The 21,237-nt window shown below is 39.3% G+C and overlaps 1 protein-coding gene across 1 annotated transcript in view; it reads right to left on the bottom strand.

The window, feature by feature from the left end:
- Positions 1 to 15,210, bottom strand: part of gli1 (GLI family zinc finger 1) — a 70,624-nt gene extending 55,414 nt beyond the window's left edge. The window contains exon 1 of the mRNA XM_042505739.1: positions 14,838 to 15,210. The gene's annotated coding sequence lies outside the window, so the exon portion shown is untranslated. The remainder of the gene's footprint in view (positions 1 to 14,837) is intronic.
- Positions 15,211 to 21,237: the final 6,027 nt, after the last annotated feature.

Raw genomic sequence — 21,237 nt, 5'->3', positions numbered from 1 at the left:
TGCTTCGAGAGTGTGGTGCAATGAATAACTGAACTGTATATAGAATACATACATATATATAATATATATATATATATATATATATATATATATACAAAGTCATGCTTGCCTGACCTAATGACAGCAGCTAAAAGGGACAGGAGTTAGGATAGATCAATTAGTAAATTGTTAATTAGCTGATCGACAGAACAGAAAAGATCTTTTAGCAAAAATGTCAAACATTTAATGTTTGTATCTTCTTAAATGTGAGGATCTGATACCATCACTTCAAGTGCTTTAAAGAAGCTTTGGGGAACTATCTTCACAACCAATGTGGACAGGAAAAACAACATGCATACTAATAACTCTTTCAGTGAATGTAAGGGTATTGTTTTTAGATTAACTTGAAAAGATATGACTCTACCCTTAATTTGAGCTTAACTCTGCAATATTTGGCCATTTGGAAACCAATTAGGTCACTATCCAGTGTCATAGGGTGATTTTAACTATCCAACTAAAACAGAAGCTCTTCTTTGCAGCACAGTAACGGTGTGAAACCCACCATAGCCCCCACACCTGCATTCACCCAGTCACAACATGTAGGTGTTTCTCCGAGCGTTCTCCAGGAGAAATGACCCGCAGGGAGCTTTGTGTGTGGCCAACAACAGTGGCCACTGATGCTAAAGAAACAACAAGCTGTCTGAAGATTTTAACATCAAGAACATGTGTTAAACCAACAGCTGTGTTGCCACGTCACCTCACTCCTGCTTTACTCTGAAATTCGACAATAACAATTAAAATCTGCGTGTGCTCTATGGATGTTCACACAGCATAACGCTGTAAATACAATATACTGTGTGGCTTTTTTAACCTTGGGTTGCTCTCACACATGGGAGGCCATGTTTCATGTTTCACCACACACACTATAATCATGTGTGTCTTAGAGTCCTTCTTTACTGGCTCTTTTTTTGTTAGTTATTGGCTACCAGGAAATGAAGGCCCTCCTCATGTAATTAATGGGCACAATTATGTAATTGAGGAGTGGTCTGCAGTGTGCTGCAAATAGGACCAGATGTCCCACGGGCCGAGAAAGAAACTTGTCCTGATCACTTACAGTGGGGTCAGCGCCCGTACCAAGACCTAGCTCGCCCCCATGCAGTTACCCAGACCCTCTTTTCTTTCTCTTGTAAATAAAGACTTAATGGTTTACAAGCCTTCCAATAACCGTAATACCTTCAGAGCAAATTAGCTCACAAAGCAGCCAGACGTACAGGCTGGAATGAACCGAGACTGCTGGGATGAAGAAATACACTCACGTGCTTTTCTCTTCTCCTCTAGAGTAGAGTTTGAACTTAAAGGATACTGTGACTTTGTTTTTAAATTTGTGTTTAAAGCCTTGACAAAAATCACATGATAAACGACCCCAGTTCAAACTACATCAACTTCTTGTTTACTTCCCTCTAGCGGCTATTGTTGTATGCATGCATGGACGTGTATGTGTGTGCAAGTCAGTAAATTATCGTGGTGAACCGACCAACCAGCCTCTAAATTTGAAGTTTAGATTATTGCCCGGGCTGCTGGGCTGATTTACATGCTGCTGATGTCATCCCCCTTGCTGTGTATTCAGTCTGTTACTGAAGCAGAGAGAACCTCCCTGTTTTCAAAAGTTTGTGAAACTCAGCACTAAACAGGCCTTTCACTGTTTAAGTACAACACAACGTGAGGAAGAACTTAAACTGGTTTATATTATTTAAGGCAACAAGGTGTTTAAACATTAGTCAGTCTGTTAAATTTCAAGTTAAAAAAACATTTTTAGATTCTCTCTACATTTGACTTTTCATTACAATCCTGATTCCTAAATAGTTGAGACACTGTGCAAAATGTCAATAAAAACAGAATGCAATGATCTGCAAACCCTTTTTTACATATATTCAATAGAATACAGTAAAAAGGGCAAGACATTTAATGTTCAAGCTGATAAATATATAAATATACAGTCATTGTGAATTTGACGCCTGCCTGTTCCAAAACAGTTTGGACAGGAGCGTGTTAACCACTGTGTGACATCATCTTTTCTTTTAACAACACTTAATAAGCATTTGGGAACTGGAGACCATAATTGTTGAAGTTTCGAAAGTGAAATTCTTTCCCATTCTTGCTTGATATACGACTTACATTGCTCAACAGTCTGGGGGCCCCATTTACATATTGTACGCTTTATAGTGTGCCACAAATTTTCATGGGGAGACAGGTCTTGACTGCAGGCAGGACAGTCTAGTACCCATACTATTACGCTGCTGTAACATGCAGAATGTAGCTTGGCATTATCTTGCTGGAATAAGCGGGGACCTCCCTGAAATAGACGTCTGGATGGCAGCGTATGTTGCTCCAAAACCTCTATGTGCCTTTCAGCATTCATTGTGCTTTCACAGATATGCAAGTTGTTAAAGTTTTGACAGTGAAATTTATTTCTCAATATTTACAAGCAGGGCCTGAAAATCTTCAACACTTAAAGTTTGTCTGTTTCAAAGAATAAGTCAAAATCCCACTTGAGCACAGGAAGCGTTTTGAAGCTGGCAGTTGGCTCCCCGAATATTAAATTAATTTCTGAAAATATTAACAAATCTGTTTAACAAAAATAATTTCAATTAGTGTATTTAATCCTTTTTTCCAGTGTCATTACACTTTATTGCACATCATTTTTATGAATAGAGATGCTACAATTTCTTTGAAGTGTAGTTTTATTAAGTTAATACCAATATCTGGTCTAAAACTCATGTGAATAGCTGCACTGAAAATGTGATTAGTTGATACATTAAATACTAATTTCTAGGTTCCCACAGTCAGGGAAAATTTCAAAGTCATGGAATTTCACAATCATGTTTCCCAGGCCTGGAAAAGTCACATAATTAGTAAAAATCATTAGAAATTTCAGAAAAGTTTTGGAATTTGGTTGTGTGTAGTTAAATTGTTACAGTAATTTTCCATGGATAACCTCTGTTCCCTCTGTTCCCTCTCTCTCTTCAGCTAGCTTAAATTATGTTTGAACAGAGTTTGAATCTGAAACGCCTGTCAAGTTGGGCTAGATTTTTTTTAAATTATGGGTTCTTGAAAAGTCATGGTAAAGTTTTTAATTTTGTCCATGAAAATGTGTGGGAACCCTGTTATTTTCACTATGTGTCAAAAAAAGATTAGTAAATCATTGCATTCTGTTTTCATTTACGATACCTTTCACACAGCAACCCGACTTTTTTGGATTTCGGGCCATACATGTAATGTTAAGGTGACACCCCTACGAGCAGCTCATATCCAAGCCCCGAATCTCCACTGTGAACAACTCGCTGTCTGATAGCTGGCTGTTGAGTGAGCTACTTTCCTCCATCCTAAACATCAGGGAATCTATTTGAAGGCTGCATGTGGGTCCGGATCTTTCTCATGCTGGGCAAAACAAACAGTCATTGCTGGCATGAAATACAAAGGAGACAGAATTATGTCTTATCTGATCCAAGAGTTAGAATTGATTTTTGGAGTACAAAACGTCTTGAAGAAAACCAGTTTACACTGGGAATTTGATAAAAAGTTTCTTTTTTTTTTTTTTTTTTAAGAACATAAACTGGAAAATCATTTCTTGCTTGTGAAAACTTTTTGCCATCTTTTCTCATGCTAAAAGCAAGAAAGGCGTAGTTAAAATGAAATGAACCACCTAAAACATTGAAAAACGTGTTTGCTCAATAAGCGGCAGAAAAAGTCAGTCAGTGTAGTGAAGTCAGGCAGGGCAGGGCCAGGCAGTCAGTCAGCCAGTCAGGACGGTTGAGTTGTAAATGTGTTCCAGCAGGAAAAGCCAAGCTTCAGAGCAAGGCGAACAGTCTGGAGTCGGCAACTTTCCCCTGCTCCAGCTAGCGCACCGCCCTCCCTGCAGCCCACCCAAGAAGCAGCCCATGGGCATAAATTTGAGAGCCTGACTCGCTGCGGATTTAAAACAATCTGCGTCTCTCTCTCTCTCTCTCCCTCCTCCACACTCACTATGAAATGTTTCTCTCGTTCACCCTTTACTCTCTTTTGCCCTTCTTTCCTTTCCAACAAATTCCACTGTTAATGAAAATGGAAAGCTCTTTCTCAATGTGTGCCAATAATATTATTTTCCTTAAGGCTTAATTAAGTTTGCGCATATGCAGCAAATGCACAGGAACTGTATTTTTCTGTGTTACCGTACGATCGTCTCCTCTACTGTAAAGGAGACGACACCGAAGCTTTGTTGAAACAAAGTTAATTACATCTCACAACCTTCCTATAGTTTATTGTTTCCTGGAGGGAATTGTTTTCTCAGTAACAGCTTCAACATGAAGTTAGACTGCTAGTTTCCATTTTATGGCACTGGACCACAGGGGACATAACTGTAAACAATATTTGATGCTACAGAAGAAAACATTCCGTTTAGGCTTTCACAAAAACAACAAAACAAGCACACCACATCGCTTTAGTTAATCACATGCTGCAGAGCTCTTCTGCCTCAATGAGTTCGGTTTATTCGCTTCTCTTTGACGGAGGATTTTTTTATCGTTTCTGCTACAAAAACAGTCAGCAGATGCTACTTGTGAATTAAAGTGAAGGTGCAGTTTTCTCTGAGTCATCAGCGAGAGTCTACGACTTTCCACACGTAACCCGTAGTCTGATCAAAGCGCTCCGCAGACTGAATGCCATGTCAGATCTGTCATTGTAAATGTGAGGCTGTTTGACTGAGGGTGCAGTTACCTTTGACCCACAGCAGATTCATGTCAGTGTATCGGTGACGGCCTCAGCCTGCATTTGGCTTGTAGCGGTTGTAAGTCATGTGCGTGTGTCACTGTGCTACGTCCATGCATGTGGACGGACTTCCTGTTATGGCATCTGATCTGGTTAACGTGGCATCAGCAAGCCGCTGTAGCTTCTCACAACTGTCACTTACTTACAGAGCAGAGAAACAGGAATAGAAAAAGACGCAAGAGGCCGAGTGGAGGAGGGGGGGGGGGGGGGGGGGGGGGGGGGGGGGGGGGGGGGTGAATGAGAATGAGGACAGAGATTTACACAGAACTGGAAACATTTGGATGAGAAGTAACAAAAAAAGGGAGAAACACAAAGAAAACGAAGCTTCATTTTTTGTGGTTTTAGGAGGCTGACCACACTGTTCTTTTCTCATGAACACGCAGTACGAAGTGAATGTGGTTGGGGTAATCCATTGTTTAAAACTTGTAACTCTATAAACCTGGAACACATTGAGATGTCCTTCAGTTTTACTTGAAAGTATATACAAGTGGAAGCTGTTGAGGGTAGATGCATCTGAAATCCATTTACATACTTTCTGAAATGACTTAACTAAAGCTTATGTAAAGTTTACATGGCTCAGAATGCGCTCTCGCACTTTTCATCTTTGAAATATTGCGATTGTTCGATTTATCCTCGTATGATCTTGACATGATCACCTAACGGTCATTAACCCTGTGTTGCCAGTTCCTGCACTGTGCCAGCAGTCAGCAACAGTTTGTTCTTTGTCTTATCCCGCTTTTTGTAAAAATTATTCTTTGTTATTGCTCATCTTTAGCTGAGCAGTGTGTTCAGTTAGCTGGTTAAGTATTTATGTGTGATGTAGTGGAAAGTTTTTTCCTTATTTTCTCAGCAATTTCCCTCAAAATAATTACAATTCGATCTAATTTAATCTTAACCCACCACCTAGTCATCCTAGATTGAGGTCAAAACACACATAAACGCTACACTCTAAAGGCCCTGACACACCAAGTAAATGGCTGGCTGTCGGTCAATGTTGGGCTGTAGATTTTGCAGTATGTCCTGCACTGTTGGCACAACTGAGTCCTTGTCGGCTGTTTTTCGGCCATTCAGGATGTTGATAAACAGGCAGAGCCTGGTGATGAGAGAAATCACTCTGATCAGCGGTACAGTTTAGCGCACGAGAAGAGAAGCAGAAGTGAGGAAAGCAAACAAATGACTTAAGTCAAGAGGGCATGTGATCAAAACAAAATATTTCTTCCAGTTATTGGGCTCTTTGATAGTAAGGTTTGTAAATGTTTGTGTTATTTTGTTGTTTTTTTCCAGTAACTCACAGTAAACAGAACTTGTTCTTTCAACATCGGGTTGTGTTGTTGTTGTGCTAACTGGCTAACTAGCACCTTGAATCCATCCTGTTGGTCTTCCAGTTTCCTGTTTGAATAATGAATACAGACTACTTGCTGCGAAGGAGAATTGTTTCTTCTCACAGAATACATGTGATAGTTGGTCACTGGGTTTAGGCTTTGCTGTGTGCTCAAGTGCAACTTTTTGGCTGAGACACCGGTGACTTTAGGTGATGCAAGTTGGCCATCATTGCCATTTATTCTTTGATGTTGTTTGGTTTGTCTTGGCCTGAAGGCTGGGTATCAAAATGAAATGTGTCCTTGGCATCAAGTGTCAAAGATGGTCAAATATCCGAAGTTGGAATTGAATGCTTGTCTACTTTTTCTTTAATATTTCCTGATCTAATAAAAAACTATATTAGACTATCTTTTGTTCAGGAAAAGTTCCATGTTTTAAACGCTTTGAGTAAGTTGAAGGGGTTGAACACTTTGCTATATTTTATTAAAAGGATTTAATGGCATGTAGCAGTGAGGTTGCAGAACTGAACCTTCATCGGTGTGCCGAGCTTGTTGGAGAACTACTGTGGCTGACGTGAAAATGTGAATGGCCCTGTCAAGAGTATGTGTTTGATTTGTCTGTTCTGGGCTACTTGAGATGACTCTGTGAAAGACAACCAGCTCCCTATGTGCTGTACATATACATGGCTAATTCTAAGGTAATGGAAACACAACAGTTTTTATTTTCACATGATAATAAACTACAGAAAATGTAGTTCCATAAATTTAAATACAATTTTTGCCAACAGTTGCTACTAAACCTAAACACAGGACCTTTAAGTGAAACAAAAGGTTAAAACCTGTTTATTTCTAAAACTGAGTTATTGAACATGCACTGCTTTGTAGGACTGAAACCCAGAATATCACCATAGCACAAAGTCATAAAATTACAATAACCAGCCCTGGAAAGCACTTGCAGGTACCGACTGGTGCTGTGTCAAATAATAAAGCATCAAATAAAATATTTTTATACCCTCTTGTTCATCGTTGTTCATATCTAAAATCTAAACCTGAAACATGCTGCATACCACAACGTGAGTGATCACAAGTATCTGCAATGCTTTATAAATGCATGCTTAGATACTTTCTGTGTACATTAAGGGCAGTGTGTGGTATGTGGAAGTGCGAGTTGCCCGAGAACATCTAGCAAGCCGAGGATCTTCTGATGTTATCTAATCTCAGATAACAGAGTTGTTGCCCAGAAAGCTCATCACAAACACACGCAACATGGATATGCCTCTACACTCTTACACAACTTTCCCCCTCGGGGAAGTCGGAAATAATTATTCCAGCAGTAAAATGTAATAGCTTATCACATGAAAACAGCGCTGGAAAATTTAGTGGCTTATATACAAACTGTTAAAGAGGAGTAATCTAACTTTTATACTTAAAGTTTAAATGAGGGATGGCAGGTTTTTTGAGAGGGAAGAAAGAAAACGAAATCTGGAGGAGTGTTTCACCCAGATGTTTTTTGTTCTTTTTTGTGTTTAACTTGAAAGGCTTTGAAAAATCATCACATCACACTGTAACTCTTAGGATGACCCTCCTCGACTATCTGGCAGCATAAGGGAAACACCACTTTTATTGGTGGACGTCAGAGAGATGCAAGCAGCGAGCAGGGTGACCGTCAGACACTTGCGTAGTAATTACACTGATGATGGCAGACCCGAATGCAGTGTGGCTATGGCAACATGGTGAAATAACAAACACCGCCCCCTCTTTTTCTTTCTGCCTGCCGACAGGACAGCGCGCCGTGAGTCATTAGCAGCTAAGAACACACACATTGAAACACACACATGACCAAAGATACTCACACATACAGGTACAAAATCATACTAAAATATAAATACTCTATGCACTCCTTAAGCCTGCAGCAGTCTGATTCACTTTTATCAAACAACTAAAACAAAAAAATCATTTTTTTCTCTGCCACTTTCATAGATGCAGCAAAGTTTGACCTTTGTCATCCTCCATCCTTCTCTCAAAGAAAGCCCAACCACGCACCCATTGTTAAAAACCGAGCAAAAGTTACAATGAGAAATGACTAAGTATCAGCGTGGGCTGTTGGTGCATCTGAAAACAATTCCCAATCTCACCTGGTTCCTATTTGCACCAGTTTGATTTCTAATATCAACCACATGAGATGATAGTTAACAGTCAGCGTGCCTAAATGCTCTTACACACACACACACACACACACACACACACACACACACACACACACACAAAAAAATGTATCAAAAACCACCACCCTCATTCAAAGACGAAGGAGGGACGCTGTTAAAGGGAATGACTCCGCCTTTTACTGTCTGCAGAGATGATTAAATCTATATTACACACACATATATTACCTCAGGCATGCGCAAAAACAAACACTGCATTTACTGCAAAAAACAAACAGGTATCTTTCTTGGTGCTGCCTGCTGCAACATATGTGACTGGACCTTTCATTTGTAGTGTTAAGGTGTTTGAGCAGTGAGTTAAATAGAAGTATTCCCACATTCGGTAACAGGATAATTGATCAGTTGGTACGAGATTATTTTTTTTAGGATCAGGACAGCAGCAGGGACTTGTCAGGTTGGCGCTTCATTGTTTTATTACTTGTTGTGCTCTCAACTGTAATTTGCAGCCTGGTATGTAGAGGAATTGCTACTAACCATAATTTTCATTGTTGGTTTTTTTCTTGATTGTTCAGTTAGTTGTTGGGTCTATCAAATGTCAGAAATTTGTAAAAAAAAAAAAAAAAATGTATCAGTTTTTTCCAAACCCTAACATCATGTCCTCAGATGTCTTGTTTTGTCCACAACCCAAAGATATTCAGTTTACTATCATAGGAAATCAAAGAAACCAGACAATTTTCTTTCTTTCTTTCTGCAATTCATTTAGTGGTTGACATCTACTTTGGAAATACTTTACATTCAATGGCAACATTCAGTGGCAACACAGGAGGACGGCCTTTTATGTACTGAGGAGGAAAGTTAAGGTTGTGGAGAACAGCAACCCCGTCTCCCACCACTAATTTACCATAAACATTTTTAGGTAACACACATTTGCTGCATTGATTATGTTCCTACACTATCAATGCTTGTCCATTTAAAAAAAATGCTAAAATTCTTTAAAACATGATATTTGTAGGAAGGCTTTCAGGTCAGAGACCAGAGTTTGCAAGTATGCTAGTTCAGGTTGGAGAAAGATCATGGTTTTAATTAAGGTATCAATTAAGGAAATATGTGGTCTCATGCATTAAATCACATTTTCAGTATGAAATCAAGACCTCATTCTATTCCTAACCAAGAGCTGTGAGTGCCTAAACTAACAATGTCATACCTAAATGACAGAATGTCAATGACAAACCCAAAAACAACATTTATTGCTGTTCTGATGCTCGCAGAACGTGTAGCATCCTTAGCGCCATGATGTGGTCACTGTTCTGCTCCAAAACTCCCTGATAAGATTTAAGGAATACATCACAGTTTTGCATTTATCAAGTGCTTTTGTCACATGACATATGTCAAATGCGACACATTGCATATGTCACTAGCGTAGCATGCTACACATACTAACATACTAGGCTATGTTGCAATTTAAATAAGTAACTTATGAAAATAACTTTGAAATGTGAACACTAGTCTCCTGAGTGAAAGTCCTGTGTTTGTTTGACCCATTCACCAACCCTCCCTCCCACCCACCTTATTGGTGCTTCTTCTGTGAAAGTGGGCTGGACTAAACATAACAAAACCTAAAAAAGTTTAGTCATACTTTAGTTGCTATGAGTACTACGAGAGTGTCCTTCCTATTTTAGGCAACAAGAAATCATTGACGCTGAACAACCTGCAGATATGTTGAGTACATGTTCAAATATACTCCTAATTTCTTGGGAGACAGGGTTGAGGTCAGGGTGATGGGTGGGAATGTAGACCATCTGACCATACAGAAAACCAGAGTTCATGTTACAAACATTGCTGTGTGCTTTTTTTATGAAATCATAACCAGCATCTTTTCCTAACCATAACCAAGTTTTTTAGCTGCTTAACCCCAACCAAACCTTAACCACAGTTTATTTGCCATAACCACCATCTTTTGCTAACCTTAACCCTGCTGTAGTTGTCATTGAACATCATCCAGGAGTTTGCAGACTCATCCAGTAATAATATTCCTTCTGGCAGTGCAGTCATTTTATTTTTTTCTGTCCTGATTATTGCCAAGTCTCAGCTGATGAGCCACTTGTCACAATGAGATTAAATGAAGCACATGATCTTTTACTTCCATCATTGATTAATCTGTTAACACGTTTTCCGACTATTGTTATTCTAAAAAATGCCAGAAAAAAAGGGAAAGGTTACAGGATTCCTATTTTCCAGAATAGCCAACATTAGCAGGAAAAGTACAGTCAACACTTCCCATCATCCATCCACTGAAATAATTACATCCAACACAGCCGACCTCTCGTTTTTCTCCTGCTTTGAACCGATCGTCTCTGTAGATCAATTTGTCTGATACGCTTACTAATGGGTGGGAAAGCTCTAAGCGACCATGAACAATGATTTTTAGAATATTTCCCATGACTGCAACATTTCCCCGTCCTATTATGTGTGTGCCCTTTGGCTAATGTGAGTCGAGCTGTCTAAAGTGTCTGATGCCTTTGCCCTCTGGTGTCATTTATTCTCATTTAACGTTATATTTCTAGGAAAAGGGATTTTTCAGTTATACAATTAGTGCAATCTGACCTTATGCAACAATTTTCAGTAAATGCAGATAACTGGCATTTTTAATAATCATGGTGTCTTGTTGTGATATTCAGATGGCCCCTATGGTAAGAAGTCTGGCTCAGTGATAACCAAAACAACAACCCACAAAATCACTCTGATCTCAATGATCAACGTCCGTGAAAGACGACACACAGCGTGAACAAAGCCTCGCAGCAGTTTGAAAACAACAATCCGATGAACCAAAATAACCTTCAAATACCAGACCCTGACACCGGCAATCCGAGGGAGAGGGCCGTCCCTTCATGAGCCTTGAAGTGTGGGAGGAAAACTAGAAGATGAGGAGAGAAAAGAGTAGCGGGGGGAAAAAGACAGAAAAGGAGTGTTTGATTGTGTGTCTTTGCTTATGTGTCCTTTGGAGCATCCCCAGGCCTGTCTACTCTGTTCTCTGAGCGGGCCGAAGCCGATCGGCTCCGCGCTGTGAGCCTACATGGTTTTAGCCAGGGCCGGCACAGACAGACAGCTGCTATTAAACCCTGATTGTTTCAGGTTCACAGGGTGTGAAAGGGTCTGATTGAGGGGCTGTGATCCCAGTGAGGGTGGTCTTTCTCCCCCCTCTCTCCTCTCCCCCTGCTCTCCCCTCACCTCCCTCTCAGGAAGGTGGGAGGAGGAGGATTGGTGGTGGTAGTGGTGGTGTTGGTGGGGGGATTGCAGGAATCACGTGACACATGTTTCTTGCTGAGAGGACCAAAATGGAATCTGGACAAAAACACACCACTTGTTGCTGGCTGCCTCTGGGTACCAGTGTGTCACAGAACTGGTGGCCAGTACACAGAAATGTAATGTTTTCGGCATCATTTATGCCAGAGAAAACTACGAAGAGTGCATGTTGAGACTTTCATATTGCAGATCATGCATCTCTTAATGAACAAATGTAATTGCTTAAATTATCTCCGCATAAGTGTACAGATTAACCATAGAATCCACCGTAAATTCCTCTGCCTACTTTTTTTTGATAAGGATTGTTGCACCACTTTTTAGGGAGAATTCAATGCTTTTTAAAGACCTCAAATATAATATAAGAACCTCCTAAAAAGTTTTGTAACATTTTCTCTGATGGAAAAAAAAGACTATTGAGTCCTACTTTGGATGACAAAATAAAAGTTTTCCTTTCTTTTGTGCAGTGCCGAGAATACTATCATTTCAAACTTTTCCATTCAAACAAACATATTTTATTTTGACAAAGTTAAAGATATTTACACCATAAAATGGTTCATAACAATTCACGAAGCAAAGAAAGCATTTGACACTCAAAATTTCCAGTGGGTGGTTCTAAAACCCCCTCTTTCATGTCTCCCCTCCAATGTTGAAATAAAACCTACGTCTTTGCGTCTCCTATCATAAGGCAGATCAAGCATACTAATGAGCTTGGTAATAAAAGACCTCAAAACAGCCTGTCTCAAGCCAAAAAGTTGAAAAACAAAGGCACAAAAGTCCTTCAGCTTAAATTACACCTTGCTTCATCTCCTACCAGTACCAGCTATCTTCCAAACTTATCTTCCTCAGAACATTTGTCATTAACGCAGCAGCTATCCATCTTGGCTTAACTCTAGCTTGATGATAAGAAAAGGTGGCACCCAGCCAGGCGCCAACATCCATGTAACATAAAGGTAACGTAAAGCTCCATCCAAATGTTGTGATTTTGTTTTTACATTTTCAGAAAAATAGCTAAATTTTCGTCCTCTACCGTTATGCTAATATTTAGGGTTGGATCATTGAGATAAGCAGTAGGTGGCACTAGATCTCCAATAAGGTGCCATTACACACTGCAGGAAAACAATTAATAGCCACTTTAATAACAATGTGCTTTTGGACGAGTTCTGATAACGGTGCTGAGTGTGTAAGCCTTTTAAAAGCCTCCAGAGACAACAGAGAGCTTGCAGCGGGCTATGAAAAGACTGTATGTCATCATTCACTCAATCTGTTTTCATTGCACTTAAGCACTATTTACTTTGATCAATACACCAAGTTTTCCATCTCCCCCATATGTGAAACCATTTTTTCTGATATCTTGAGTCTTGAGATTTTATCAAATTTTGTGTGTTTCCACTTTTTTTGTTGCAGTTAAAAATATGCATAAAAACAGGTGGCTGGAAATGCAGCTATTGTCTCATACTAACTTAATCAAACCAATAAGACACTATTGAAAGTTTTACGGCAAGCTACTGTGCAGGACAACTTTCCCATCAGCCTTAAACGCACCATCTGCAAAAGCAATACCTATAGCAAATTCTTTGAACATTTTAAGACCATTTTTTTTACCTTAATTTTCTTGATTTTATTTTTTAGGAGCAACAGGGACCCTATTTATGCTGACCTGAAGTGGGAGGGAATTCATCCCACTAAATGCAATTGTATTCAGCCTGATAGAGACTTATCAGTGCTCTGATAAACCCCACCAGTCCTCTCCTGTAACTGGACAAGGGGGACAGTTGCTTCCTGTATGGTCTATTTGTTTAAGAGTATCCCCATTAAGGAGCCTTTTGGCCTTAACACACTTGATAAAGACTGGGGAGGGTGAGGAAGCTCCCCTGCAGAGCTTTTCACACGTGGCCAAAGGACAAGTGCACTTTCCTCCCTCGAAAACTCTCCCCCGTCTCAACCTTGAGAAGAGCCTGAGTGCTTCTCTGCAAAAAGAAACTGAATCCATGCATGATCATTTTTTCTGTTTTCCTGTAATCAAACAAAATTAGGGGCTTGCACGCTTGTTTTCTATCTGACATGAGACAATTATAACTTCTGACTATACTTTTTTTTTGCCTCTTGTCGAGTGCAAGCAATGAAAAAAAAATAATTTGGTACATAATCCACAATTTTAACTTAAAAACATTACAAATAAATCACAGCCTCTCTCGCTCATGTTTATGCAGATCTACTAAAGACCCTTTGTGGCTTACAAATACACTCTGTGTATATGAGTGTGTCTGTGCAAATACTGTTTAAGGAGGTTGTGAGTTTGTGTGCTCAGCACTTCTCACTGTCACTGTGGAATAAATAAGTGTTTGGCTCTTCCATTGAGTCCAGTGTTGACGCTCTTCAGTGCAGGGCCACTGCATGAAGACCAGCAGCCTAATCTTCCCACATTAGCAGCTACAGTCACCTCTTATAGAGATATAATTAGATTAGATTCAATAATCTATCTCAGATTAGAGATGGATTATGGGAGCATGTTTGCATGCATGTTTATTTTAGTCAAAAGAAAAGAACATAAATGCAGATATTTCACGAGTCGATGGGGCTTTTACAGGAGCCTTCTGCCTCCTGAAGCCTCACACAGTGCTCACTGATGTTTTGTGGGTGTCCTGACAGAAACTCACATTTGGAAAAGATATTGGCACCTCAAGTATTTCAGGTTACAAGAAACAGCTGTTCTCGAGTGGCCCTGCGACCCTGGGCTGTGCCAGATGATTTTTAACTGTGGTCAGACCCCTAAAAGAAACACTCGAGATATATTAAGGCAAGAGAAATGGATTTACTGATTGTTAAACTCGCTCGTGCCAGCTTTATTCACATCTCCTCATATGGATAGAAAAGACAGGGGTGACGCCACTTTGATATGAGGCGGAATGAATCCACAAACACCGGCGTATCACAGCGACTGAAGCACATTTCAGTCGGTTAGTAGAAATATTATGCAACTCAATGAAATTTGGAGAGTACAGGAAGTGTAAGCCAGCCTAATTAATTTAAATCAATGCGTCCAACGCGTTAAAGTCACGCACAATCCCCTGGAGAGATAAAGCCAAAGGAGAACTTACTAAACCTTAGCTAATAACTGCATTGCAAATTTACCCACTTCAGAAAGTAAGACAGTGATTGCAAAAGTGTCGAAAAATTAAACACAATTTTCCAACCACGAATAAACTCGTAATTAGTTATTAATGTTCGCCTGTGATTTCAAACGCGAATATGAATCACCAGCTGCACTCACCTCAGGTCAATGCAGGGAACATTCAGCATGAAACTTTTTGACTTGAATCCCAGAGTCCTTGGAAGAGCTCAGAGTGTCCAAGGACTGCGAGAGTTTCCAGTAAAGCCTCCCTTCTTCTCTCTTTCTCTCGACTTTCTGGCAAGACGCGCTCGGATGGAGATGACTGGATTCTTCACAGAAAACCGACACTTTATCCCGTTTTCAGAAGTGCTTTTCCATAGCGTTTTTTAAACCTTCAGAGTCACTCTACGCAGACGGTGACAAAATTGAACCCCATGTTCGGGCTATGGAGTCCCTCAAAGCGCCCTGGAGTTGGCTGCACAGCCAATGCGGGAATGCGCACCCCCTTCTCCTCCTCCTCCCTCCTCCCTCCCTTTCTCCACAGTCTGTGGACCACCCCGAAACAGGAAGTTCACTTTTTGTTTTTCTTAAAAAAGGACCATGCTGCCTCAGTTTTCCCCTCAAAGTTAACATTTGCTACAGATTATCCACCCAGGCTGATACATGCTCAATTCTGCGCCTTTTCATTGTGCGTAAACACTAATACACGTATAACGATATAGTTAAGTTATATAAAGACATTACAGCTCGCATGTGTTTATGAAATGCTTGCATGGACATGACTGTGTCTATATAAAGTGCGTTCCTATCTAGTAATTGGGATAATCTATCTATAAATGTTTTTGTTTACTTTAATAGTGTAACTTCATAGCAGCTTCTCGGGCAGCGTGTGTGGCTGGCTACGTGTGGGGATGCTGCAGATCGCTGCGCCTTGCCAGGAAAATCCACCACAAAACCTGGACTGGAATTGAGTCTGCGGCTCAGGACCAGGAACAGCGTCACAGGTCTGCAGCATTTTATTTCTCTTTTACATAGACAACACGGAGACGTACAATTTGTACAAATACAACAGCTTAATTGCAATAAATAGATCAAATAATGATATTATCGTTCTTTGTATGGCCCTTATCTAAACAAAGTTACAAAGTGCTTCACAAAGTGCACGAGAATAAAACAAAGGAATATACAGTTACAATAAATAAAACAATGTTAAGAGATATGATAATAATGTGCACTGGGGCAAAACAGAGCAAAAGGAAATAAAACACAACATGTCCTTATCACAAATGTACAAATAAGTCATTAAAATGAAAAGCTTTTCTAAAAAAAATAAGTTTTAAGCAAATCATATAAATCACATATTGCATGTGTCATTACAATATGATGCAACTGAACTATGGTGTCATGCATAGTCAAAATTGTATGAAGTTTGCTGTGGATTTAAGGACACTGGGTGAAAACCCCAGGGCCCCGGACTAAGAACATTTCCTAAAATGCTGTACTTAAGTATGAATTTGAAATACTTGTGCTTTATCTGCGTATGTCCTTTTCATGCAGTTAAAAAAAAAATCTGCATTGGGTACTTTAACTTTTAATACTTTTGGTAGCTACATTATTGTGATTATGCGTTTGGCCATAGAGATGTCTGCCTTCTGTCCAATGTTATAGAACTAAACTGCAATTGGTTTGTGATGCTTAAAGCATCACCAACAACAACACAAACATTTTAAAAACTCAACATGAGCTCCAAAAGCCAAATGCCTTCTAGTATTGTTATATTTAAGAGAGGAGAGACATCTATATGGCCAATATCTCCAATATTTAGCAACTCACACCAAAATAAGTAAGAGAAAAAATGTTAGGGTTTTTTTTTTTTCAAATTTGATATTTTCATTCTGTGCGTGAGTTATTTGATTAATTTCAAATTGTATAAGTACACCATCAATGGAAGCAGGTCTTGCATTTGCAATAATTGGGGACTATGTCAAAATGTTGATCTAACAGCTGCACTTTTCTAGTCCATGTTGTTCTCTTGTAGTAATTGACATTAATAGTAACATGTTTAATCAAAAATAATAACTATTTAGCGCATAGAGAACCTTATGCTAGTGTTATTCCTGCATGCAATGTTAATTTTTTTCCCAATCTCTGTGTATATAAAGTGATGCTGCCATGTGTAGTCTGCGGTGTGCACTGTACACTTAAAGGAGTTCTTTGGGATACTCAGTGGTGGATTAGGTACCTGAAATTCACACTTGATTAAAAGTACACACATCTAACCAGAAAATGACTCCTTGAATCAGGACTCGACCTCTCTGCTGTGGGACGCAACTTTTGCTTCCATTATGAAGTGAGTCTCATCGTGGAGTAGCATGTAGTATCTAGTATGTAGCATCTGATCTGACATTCAGCCTGGGCTTGAACAAAGATCGAAATTTAACTGCGGCTTTGAGAGTACATGTCCTTATCTGATTAACCTTTGATCTAACTCACAAACTAGGACCACTGATGCACCAAATTTCTTTTTCTTTTTTTCTTTTTTTTTTGTAGTTCTGAAGAAGTGAAGATGCTTAGGACATAGACATACATACTGGAGTAAAACTGGAAAGAAATACTTTGGGTATATAGAGTATATAGAGTGGGAGTTAACACATTTTATTTAGGAAATACTGTGGAGTAAAAGAGACAGAAATATAAAAACTCAAGTAAAGTACAGATACTCCAGATAAATACTTAAGTACTAGTACTTAGTGACATCACACCAATGACAGTATTTAAAGCTTTTCTGTGATTCAGAGGTTGTCTGCGCATGATTTTTAACATGGAGGTGACTGAGCCAGCGTCCAGGACCTGTACAAGCTATCAGCGTGACCAGTACAAAATACGGCAACAGTGTTGACAGAGCTGATGGTGTTAACCAGGGAGGAACCACAGAGTGACATGACACTTACATGGCATTGTCATCCTGATATCAGCAGTTACTGCTGTATGTGTGTAGTGATTAGCTAACCAAATGGACATGCATATGCACTGATGTACGCGTGTGGCTGCATCATCTACCACGACATCATACAGAGGAGCTTGGATTACAACACATGCAGAGTGAGTGTGACTTCATTCTCCGTTCAGTATGGTATTACTCCACTGTATCGTTAGAGAGCAAGTATTGGTTAGCTGCTGTATTAATGCTCTGAATATCTTTTAGAGATTCTTTATTGGAAACCTGGAGGCAAGACAGGTCAGAGGTCAGTCAGGCAGTACATCAATGAATTATTGGCCCTCTAAGTGTTTTGGACCTCTTTAGTGATTAACTGTTTGTGTTTGGATTACTTTCAAGTTCATCCCAAGGTAAGACAGTACTTACTGATAATTTTGTGTATTTATTATGGGTTGTCTAGCGCATTATAAAATGCAATAACTCAGTCCGGCTAATGTGGTTTAAGACATTAGCAGGCTCCAGTGTTATTAACTCTGTCTGTGTTATTCATCAGTGATTGTCTGTGTTTGTGTTGTTGGCACTTGAGCTGGGGATCATATTATGATGGTGATGTTTTTGTAATGCGGTGGCATATAATATGGATGTAATCAGGAGTTAATCAAAATAAAATATTAAAGTGTCACAAGGAATTGTGGTTAAAATTACAGTTTGAAATGTTCCACTGTTGCAGTGTCTGTCATTTATAATTTGTGCAGTTTGTACAGTGGATATATACAGCATGTTGATGCTATTATGTGACCTGATGACTATGATCATCTGCAGACACCCTGTCACTCAAAGTGCCCTAACTTAACTTTTAGCCTTAAAAAAATGTAAAAGGGGAGACTTATAGAAAAATGTACCCCCTGTCCAAGTTGGGGGAAATTAGCTATAGAACCCAAGGCTGTAAACATGTTTATTTATGCTGTAAACTTGGGTGTTTTAACATGGGTGTCTCTGAGGATTTACTAGCTTCCGGAGCCTGCCTCAAGTGGCCATTCAAAGAATTGCAGTTTTTGGCACTTCTTTGTTGGCTTCATTTTACATTTATACCAGCATAAACCACAAGGTGGACCACAAAATTAAGTATCAAGGCACAAAACGGTTTGCAACAATTGCTGTTGTTGTCATGTACTGTAAAACACTTAGCTGTGAAGCAGTTTAGCTTTAAAGCAACAATGAAAGCTGATTCAGAGTGTGAACAGTTGGTGACCTGAGCTGAGGCAGGAGTCCATTGAGAACATACGGCCAGTGGTTAAATCAGATTTTGTCAATGAGAGTCGTGGGCTTTAGTCCTAATATAGCTGCTGCTGTAGCAGCCAAGTAGGGAAATCTTGGACGAAAATCGGCCCACAGATGCTGAAGCCATATGCTTCATCTGACTGCAGAGAGAATCCAACACAGGCCTCACTCCAGATTATCAATGGGAGGAGATTAAAGGTGAAGCAGCAAATACAGTGAGCCTAAGTATAGATGATCTTACTGGATCATTTATGTAATTTTGGTATTTTCTGTCAGATTTTCATTTGAATTATACTCTGTAAAATGACATGTATGCAGTGCACAAAAATGCTTTTATATATGAGAGTATATAAAGTAACTATTGAGAAATAAAAAAATACACAGCAGTAATGCAGAGAGGGTTGTTGCTGTTCTCTGAACGATGAATGATGCCTGTGTAACAGCTGCATAAATTGTTCACTTTGTTATTTGGCAGCATCACAGGTTTTATTCCCTTGGATGAAAATGTACATAATACTCCGTAATGATTTAAAGTCGTGTTTTCATCCTGACAAATTTAAGTCCAATATTTACTTCATTTTTTAGCTCGTCTTTGGTCTCCATCAACTCCTGAAGGAAAAATGACTCTTCAGCAGCTAAATGCTTAACTTTGTTCACCAGATCTTTCTGTTGTTTGGTGCTAGGTAGGTGATTTACAGCTGATTGATTAGAACTTTTGTTGCAGAAAAAAAATGTCTGCTGCAACCGCAAACAATGTTGAGGGTCAGGTCTGACTGTAGAGCACCCACACCTGTAAATACCTGGTCAACTGAGCTTCTTCTTTGTGTTACACATAATAAGTTGAATTATTGTCAATAAATACTGATTGCAGAACAAGGATATTTTTCAAATGCATTCAAATGTAGAAAAAAAACCCAAAACAGATAAACGTCAGCAATTCTTCCTGAGATATTTACCCAAAAGAAATATAGCTTTGTTGTCTAAGTTTGTTAAATACATAAATAAATGCATGCTAAGACCCTATCTATGTCTCAGTGAAGTCCAGAGAGGAAAGGTGAATGGGACAAATGCCACAGATGTCTTCCTCCAAAGCTCATAGAGGGCTTACAGACAGATCAGAGAAAGCTAAAGCAAAAAGCCTCTCCAGGCCTTTCAGTTCAAGAGCGTTCAAGAAGTTCTGTAAATGAGATGAAGCTTCACTACTCATTACTTTATTTCTTGAAACCTAGCCTAAGCAGGCACACAAAACCTTTCACTGTCCTTGGTCAGAGGCCATGAGGTGGTTTTAGTGATTGCTTGCACTTTTACTTAATCTGCTGAGTGACATACAGTACATTAATATGACAAGATGAAATATTCCCACACCTGTCTTTCCAGAATATACACATAACATGAAGATTAAACAGTGCTTTTGCTTACTTAGTTAAACATGGCAGTATTTAAGAGTAGAGGAAATGCACTGCTAAGACAGTTCTGTACTAGAGAGTTATAAAAAGAGTTATAAAAAGTGTTGTAAGGGGGAAGGAGCGTCCAGGTTTAAAGTATTTAAGGCCACTAGAGGATACAGAGAATCATGCATGTTAGCCGAGTGAGAGGGAGAGAAAGCATCTGTCACTAAGACTCGAGGCAGCTGGACACCATTCCCCGGTGCAGCAAAATCCACAAAATCTTTTACAGGATTTGTTTTTCCATTGCAGATGGTCCTTTGCACATGTTTTCTTCCCATTGGTCCGGGGTCTCAGGCTCACAGTGCTGCAGCCCTGCAGGTACAACATATAAGGGCGCGTTCTGCCTACACCAGGTTTCACCACAGGCCCTGCACACTGAAGAGATGAAACTTCTGCATAAGTCCCTTACACCTTCAGCTATTGCAGAACAGGTAAGAGCTGCACAGAAATATAATTGTGTTTAATCAAAGAATCGAATGCACTGTGCTATTGTTTGCAACTGTTTCTGCAGTGCATGTATAATTGCAATTGTACTAAATTTCAATAGCTATTTGCATGTAGTTGCAGCATGTATTTGTGATGCATATCCTGCATTGTATAGTAGGGTTGTACAGGTAACTACAGCAAGCTAAATTAATTTTTATAACATTTCTACCATACTATTGTTCAGTTGAGCATTTTAAATAAATATATAATTTCTACCGTGGTAGACCATAATATTGCACCCTAAATTCAAAATATTTGAATAAATCTCATGCTATTTCCTTAATTTAATTTGAAATTGGAAAAGTTTTTGTCACTACAAGAAAAATGTGTAATGTGGCTATTTATTTTATTGGCCATAACCTTGATGTAACTAAGAATTTAGAACACTTTGATTACTCAAAGGAGG

The sequence above is a fragment of the Plectropomus leopardus genome, chromosome 2 (assembly GCF_008729295.1).
Source record: "Plectropomus leopardus isolate mb chromosome 2, YSFRI_Pleo_2.0, whole genome shotgun sequence".
NCBI classification, from domain to species: domain Eukaryota; kingdom Metazoa; phylum Chordata; class Actinopteri; order Perciformes; family Serranidae; genus Plectropomus; species Plectropomus leopardus.
Note: the sequence above shows the minus strand (reverse complement) of the source record. Positions and strands in the feature narration are given on the sequence as shown.